The sequence below is a fragment of the Cuculus canorus genome, chromosome 18 (genome assembly GCF_017976375.1).
Source record: "Cuculus canorus isolate bCucCan1 chromosome 18, bCucCan1.pri, whole genome shotgun sequence".
Lineage (NCBI taxonomy): Eukaryota > Metazoa > Chordata > Aves > Cuculiformes > Cuculidae > Cuculus > Cuculus canorus.
The window spans coordinates 10,237,361-10,245,349 of NC_071418.1; positions in this window are offsets into that span (position 1 = coordinate 10,237,361).

Sequence of the window (7,989 nt, forward strand, 5' to 3'; positions counted from 1 at the left end):
CTGTGTGCTCCTTCTGTGGCAGCTGATTCTTCACAGCTCGGAAACAGCAGAGAGAGGTGTGCTGTCCTGGCAATCCTGGCCATGGCCACCTGCCGACTCCATGGAGGACAAGACTCAGAACACTAAGAGTAAAGGCTGGTAAACCTCAATTTCTATTTGCGACAGCCAGCAAGGAGGCTCAGGCTCTGTGTCTGTCACCTTAGAGATTTGAAACTGCGAGCACAGAGCCTTTGGAGAAGTCCAATCCTGCCTGTCTTTCATTTCAGTGTAAAGAGACATCAAAACCAGCCCAAATTTTAAGCATGGGCACTGGCTGAATTAGCTTGCTGCAGCATAGCCAGCCGATGTAGGTCACTGCCCAGGGAGGTGGTTGTATGCTGTAGAAGTAGCACAGCATCTCCTCTGCCGTCCATGGCGTGTGCACTGCGCTCTGTTAGACAGCCCCCCCCATCTTCTGTCTACACACCAAGCTGTCCCATCGTGCTTTTGCAGATGTAGGGGCAGATCATAGAATCGTAGAATCTCAGAATGGTTTAGGTTGGAAGGGGCCTCAAAGCCCATCCAGTTCCAACCCCTGCCACGGACAGGGACACTTTCTACTGGATCAGGTTGCTCCAAGCCCCATCCAGCCTGGCCTTGGACACCTCCAGGGATGGGGCAGTCACCACTGCTCTGGGCAACCTGGGCCAGGGCCTCCCCACCTTCACAGGAGAACATTTCTTCCTAAGCTCTCATCTCAATCTCCCCTCTTTCAGCTGAAAACTGTTCCCTCTTGTCCTGTCCCTGCTCTCCCTGATCAAGAGCCCCTCCCCAGGCACTCACAAACCCATCTACTTTCCATGCAGTGCTCAGCTACGTGGCAGCCTGGCAGCGCTCATTCCCCCAGCACAACCTTGCCCTTCCCAGCACATCTCACACAAGTGCTAAGAGCCGTGCACACTCCTCACCGGCACAGCCGGGGCCCCCAGGGAGCTCCTGGAGCTCTACAAATGGATGTGACCTACATGACTAACACTGGGAAGCAGACATGCAGAGCGGCCTGTGCTGCTCCTCTGCCAGGGGTCAGGCTCAGTTTGGAAAACACAAAATACAGTCACAAATTCCTTCATTATGCATTTGCCTGATAGCAGGCACAACGTATTTTACAGCATTTATACATTCATTACACTGTCATTAGTCACGAAGAGCAGCCCCGTTAAGGATGGAGATCTATAATGCTGGTGCATGGAATCAGCCACAATGGATGCGCTATCGTCCTCTCTTTGCCGAGGCAAAGGCCACTGATGTCACTCTGTCACACTTTGTGTCAGCAAAAGCACAAAGGTGTTGCTGGCACAAGGCAGTTTTGCATACCAGCTGCATGTGTCCCTGGCACCTCTGTCCTGTGTCTGCCTGGGTTCTGAGCAGAACGATGAAGCTTTTCATAGGAAGCATTTTTAACACACCAGAGTCTGAAGGTAGTTTGTTTTGGTGTTGATTTGCACATCCATCATCGCCTCGAAGGATGGAGACCCCAGTGCCCATCCCAGCAGGTGACCAAAGGCATGGCTGGTCTGGGCCACTGTGTCAGGAGAAGGGGAGCCCAGCTCCAGGTGCACTCTGTGCAACAAATCCCTGGGGAATTCAGCTTGCCTGGACCTTGCCAAGGAAAGTCACAGCATGGACACCTGGCTGGTGACTGCAGGGCAAAGCCAGCGTAGTCCACAGCTCGAAACAACGGGATTTTGAGCAAGAGGCATCCCCTCCGTCTGTCGCCAGGGAGCAAGGCATCTCCATTCTCTGACTACTGCCCTGTGCCATTTCCATTTAGTCTGGACTTTGCAGATCCTTTGAGGGCTTGTTTATGTGCATCCTGACTGCCTTTCCCCGTTACTCAGGCTTCCCTCTCAGCCAGGTAGCGGGGCGGGCAGGGACAGACAGCACTTGGCAGCTGGGCCAGGAGCTGCAGGCAGAGGAGCCAGAGGCAGAACAGGATTTGCCAAACCTCTGGAGAAGGTGCTCCTGTTCTGGTGGTCTCAGCACCTCTGGCCAGCCAAACCCTAGATCTGCTGGGAGACCTGGGAGGAATTCCAGTGATGCCTGGCCACAGGTGATGGCTTTATGGAGATCCTTGCCAGATGTTGTATCCGTGATGGGATCTTGGGTTGTATGAGCTCCCCGTGCACCTACAGCTTCCTCACTCCTGGAAGTTCCTTCTCTGGCTGCTGGTCCTCAGCTGAGTGTCTGGAGACCCATTTACCATCAGACCTGTATCGTCTCCCCATCCTTCCTCACGAACCCTTGCAGTGAGCCAGCTTTCAGCTGGTGCTCCCTGCTCTGCCCTGGCCCCAGAGCCACGCTGCATGCTAGAGGGGTGAGGTGAGCAGAGAGGGCCCTGCTTCCCAGCCCCAAACTGGTGCTTTCCCAGTCCCCCAGCAAAAACCAAAAAAAAAACAACAACAAAAAAAAAGAGGTTCCTGCTTGAGCAAACATGGAATTTAAGGTATGCAACTCTGTGAGCTGGGTTTGTTTATCGTGGGGATACCTAAGGTGCGATGCGGGTTCCCACCTGTCTCCTCTGAGCTCCAGTTTCTGCAGCACAAGCCCTGCTCGCTGCTGCTGTATCGGGGCTCAGCTCTGCCCTCCCACCCCCAGGTTCAGTGCCTGCTGCACTGATCGCATCATCTCAGTTCAGAGGGGATAATGGGTGAAAATAGCCCAGAGGTCCCTGCTCAGCGAAGCAGCCAAGGAGCATACATGTGCATTAAAACCTGAACAAAATCGCTGCCAACAGAGTGCAGAAGTTCCTGCAGCTCAGGGTTATCTGCCGGCCTTTCATGTTCAAAACCAACGGAGCATGTTCATCACTATTCATCAGCACAAGGCGAGAGTCCTGGAAAAGCAGCGTTTGCCTGCCTTGCTGCCATTCCTTCTCGTACTCCAAAAAAAGGCAGGGCCCATGCATCTTTAATGGAGGTACTAAATAACTTAGTCTGTTCTCTATAATTTAATTATAGTTGGAGAGGCTGAAGACAGGAGGTGCTTTTTGCAGAGGGAAGCTTTCTCTTTCAGCCTTGAGCCATAAAATGGGATGTTACCATTAGATGTGGGGGGTGTTTCTGTAATCATTCTCCCAGTAACGATGTAATCAGCCCAGGAAGGATGTGGATGTGTTGGAGTGAGTCCAGAGGAGGCCATAAAGATGATCCCAAGGCTGGAGCATCTCCCACACAAGGACAGGCTGAGAGAGTTGGGGTTGTTCAGCCTGGAGAAGAGAAGGCTCTGGGGAGACCTCGGAGCAGCTTCTAGGAATGAAAGGGGCTCATGGAAAGCTGGGGAGGGACTCTTGATCAGGGGCTGCAGGGATAGGATGAGGGGGAACTGTTTTAAGCTACAAGAGGGGAAATTGAGATGAGATTTTAGGAAGAAATGTTTTCCTGTGAGGGTGGGGAGGTCCTGGCCGCCCCATCCCTGGAGGTGTTCCAGGCCAGGTTGGATGGGGCTTTGAGCCCCTGATCCAGTGGGAGGTGTCCCTGCCCATGGCAGGAGGTGATCCTGGATGGGCTTTGAGGTGCCTTCCAGTCCAAGTCCTTCCGTGATTCTGTGATCAGATTATCTGCCCTCTTTTGCCAGCAGAGCAGTATTTCCCATTTCCTTGGGACTTTAAAATCCACCACAGGCTTCAGTCCCCAAGACTGCAAAGCCCTTCCCAGTGCTGCTGCCGCGCTCTGCCTGGTGCTGGGTGGCGGTGCTGGGGCAGCCAGATGGGCTGGTGCCCCCCCATCCCCACTGTGTCTTCCCAGCGCAGCCTCACCTGCCCGCGAGCCCCAGCAGCGGGACGGGTGCTGTTGAAAGCACTTTTCCACTTGACCGCACAGCTGTTCCCAGCCCGTGCCAAGAGAGCCGGAGAGGCTTCGATAAAGCAAACATTGTCCTGTGGCAAAGCCCACTGAGCGTGTACAAAGATTTCTCTTTTTTTAATCATTATTGTGAGTTGGCAGCGTGAAAATGGATTTCTGCCTGGCCTGAATCAGCTCAGCTCTCTTCAGGGTTTATTCCTGTGCTCATCCTAATATCCAAGTGCCTCCCTGGCATGGAGACTCTTACCCATCCTTAGGAGATGTTTCTAATACCACCCTGTCACCACAATTCCCTGCTCAAACCTGAACTATCCATGTGTTTATATCCATCCCAGACATCTGGTGTCCAGTTCATGCCAGAACAACAAGGAATTTTCCATAATAATGTGCAATCATTTTCCCCTCCCTCTCTGTATTTGACATTTAGGTTTTTCCCTCCCCAAATTTGCTCCAAAGGCCAAACTGCGTGCGCAGAAAACGGCAGCTTGAAAAGCAGAAGCTGGAGACAGCCAGGAGCTCCGGAAAGAGGCATTTTAGGGAGAAAGTGCTGACGCAACCCAACGCTGCTGGCATGCTGCAGCGCCGATAAATATTTGATTTAGCCTGAATAGGAAGGCATCGCATTGAGAATAATGTGAAGAAGAGGGAAGATGGCAAATACAATATTATTGACAGGATGATTTGCAGAGCGAGCAATCCTGGCGCTTGCTCCAGCGTGTGAATTGCTTTGGATTGGAATAAATTGGCATTACCTGTGGAAAGGTGTCGCTGCCCGCTGCCTGTCTCCTCCGGGAGCCACGGGCTGCCCATTGGCCCCACAGGACGCCCGCGCCCGCTGCTTGGAAAGATGCTGCTACGTGGAAATGCGAGCAGAGTTTGAAGTCTGGCTGTTAGTGTTCCCCACGTTAGCATTGCGGGGCAGAGCCGGGAAGCAGTGAGGCTCTCAATGCTGTTCACTGCTGCCCTTTGTCGCAGGTCGCTTGGGACCCCAGAGAACCACTTCCATTATCCAACACTTGCTAATTCTGGCAGATTTGTGGTATTCTTGGCTCGACTGTTTCGCTGCCCAGTTTTAGACTGTCTCCCCTCCTGTGTGCCCATCAGCTCTATCCATCCGCTCTAACAAACCCAGTCGCTGATCTGTCTCAACGCAGCTGCTGCCACTTTCACTTTCTGCCCCAACCCCTTGCTTTGGTTTTAGGCTTTTCCTTGCTTTCATTATCAAGTTGCTTTGGATTTCTGGTCCCACTGAGAGCAGCATTAAGCCCTGCTTGGGTTCCCTCTCTCACTCCTACTGCTGCTGTTTTGGCTGGGCTCGGATGCTGCCAGGAGTGAGTGTCCAGCCAAAACCAACCAGAGAAACAACAAGTGCTGTGATTTTCAATGTCCCAAGAGCTTCTGAGATTCAATGAACTCCATCCTTCCTACATGGCATGAAGCACAACCTGCCTGTGTTAAAAAAATCAGATAGAAAAATAAATCCAATTATGCCAATGCTCCAGTGCATTCCAGGTTTCATCTCAGTGTTTGAAGCAGGATGGTGCTGTCCTGGTGCTCTTTGCAACCCAAGGAGGGCCACAACTCTGCTGGGAGACCCAGGGAGTGCCCTGGACTTTGGTTCATGGATTGCAGCCTTTGTACAGGGGAAGAAAACCTAATTTTAAGGTTGTGTTTCCAAACGGAGCATTTTATGTATCGGCTTCATAAAGATGGAAAGCTGAGAAATGAGCGTTAGCTGTGGATGCAGAGCCAGTTTGAGAGTCAAACCTCTGAGCATAGAGGTGTTTGCAGCCGGGGTTTTGGCTCAGTTATGATGCTGTTCCCTGGCTGCCCGAGACAGTGAGACCCTCCCAACTCTGCCAGGCTGCGAGCATCAAACCAGTATGGCATCAAGTGGATTCTTCAGGGCCAGATCCTGCACGGGGCCATCGCCCTGCATCCCGCCAGCCTGCCGAGTGCAAGTGCTACTGCGCGCAGGAGTCCGGCTCGCAGGGCACAGTGGTGACCCACCAGGCAGGGCTGCTTCCCACCTTCATTCCTATCATACTGAAGGGAGAGAAAGGACCAAGTGCCCAGACTGGCCCCAAGGTGGCTCTTGGAAGGGGGCTGATTCCCTGGGAAGCCCGACAGGGTGCTCCCTACTAGCGCCAGGCTCTCCAAGGATGTCCTGTACCCATCAGGGCTGGCTGTGGTGGGGAGCCAGCCAGTCAGCCACGCTCAATTTTCCCTCCTCTCTGGATAAGGTGCTCCTGAGGCTGCTGGCACCCTGGGGCCACCCACAGCACAGCCTTCCCCAGAGAATCCACAGGCAGCAGATCCCAATCGATCTGCACGGCACCCCCAGGCTGTGATGGATTTTGTCTGAGCTCACATCTGGCCATGATGGCAGCACAGACCCTCTGCTCGTGCCTGCCCACCTCCTCCCTGCCCTCCTCCCTGCCCACCATGCTGACAGCCTCGCATCCCTTTGGGGGTCACCGTCTCCCTGCCACCAGCTCACCTCAACTCACAGCCGAGGCACAGGGATGTCCTGCCTCAAGGCGAGGAGGGATTGCCACATCCAACAGCACCTGCTGTCCCTTCCTCCATCATTTTGCCCCATTTCTTCTGAATCCACATCATCCCCAGCTACATCCAGGGCAGGGCTGGCAGCAGATCCCCATGCCCAGGTGGGTGTCTCATGCCTCTGAGGGGCAGGGAATCATAGAATCGCAGAATCATGGAATGGTTTGTGTTGGAAGGGACCTCAAAGCCCACCCAGTTCCATCCCCTGCCATGGGCAGGAACACCTCCCACTGGATGAGGTTGCTCCAAGCCCCATCCAACCTGGCCTGGAACCCCTCCAGGGATGGGGCAGACACCACTGCTCTGGGCAGCCTGGGCCAGGGCCTCCCCACCCTCACAGCAAAACATTTCTTCCTAAGATCTCATTCCACTCTCCCCTTGTTCAGCTGAAAACTCTTTCCCTCATCCTATTCCTGCACTCCTGGATCAAGAGTTCCTCCCCAGAAGGTGGGAAGGCTGCCTGGCACAGCAGACCCGTCCCAGGGACATGGGAAGATGCTGCCAAGACCTGCAGGGATGGAAGAGAGCCCACAGCACCCACAGCTGAGCTCAGTCCTTCCAGGGATGCCCTCCTTGGCTCAGCGTCAGCCTCAGCATCTCTCTAGGGAGGGAAGAGCTACCGGCTGCAATGGGGGCACTGCCACCCCCCCTGCCCGGCAGCAAGGTGACACTTGGTGGCACACCTGTCTGGCAGAAGAATCTCCTTCCTGCTGCATCCCTTCTTGGCCCCTTGGCCCTGGAACCATAGAAGGATTGCAGTGAGCAGGGAGTCAGTTGCAGCAGAAATGGTCACTCCCACTGCAATCCCATTCCTTACACCGCGTGGTACTGTGGGACAGGTCCAGCTGGACCAGGGACCTGATCCGACTGAAAACTGCCTGGCAAACTCACAGTGGGTTTCCTCTGCTGGCAGTGCTGCAGTTGGAGAGCTGGGAGCTGACCTGGTGGCCTCAGCCATCCTGTGTCCGTCCCAGCTGCACAGGGAGGGCTCAGGCGCCGGTTCCTGCGTCTGGGCAAGGGTGGCAATGTCTCACCCCAGCCGGGCTCTGCCGGACACCCCACTGTGGTGCCAGAGCGGAGTGGGCAGGAGGCGACCAAAGCCTCCAGTCAGCACTGGAGATTGGCAACACTCTTTTTGTGGCTCTGTCAGGCACCAAAACGGTGCAGTGAGCGCAGAGGTGAGCATCGCCTCACTGTCCCAGCTCGGAGCACCCCGGGGGAGCAGGACTGGGGCACCCACAGTGATGCTGTGACCCCCGGGGTGGTGCTGGGACAGCAGGACAGCCAGGAGCAGCACCAGATGATGCTGGGGGCAGAGCGCTGGGGGACCCGGGGTGGTGCTGGGGGTGGGACGCTGAGGGGACAGGGGTGGGACTCCCAGAAATGCCCCGGAGTGGTGCTGGGGCAGGGGATGGGATGGAATGGGATGGGATGGGGTGGAATAGGATGGGGTGGGATGGGATGTAGCCCTGGAGTGGTGCTGGGGCAGGGGATGGGATGGGGTGGTATGGAATGGAATGGAATGGGATGGGATGGGGTGGAATAGGATGGGGTGGGATGGGATGGGGTGGGATGGGATGTAGCC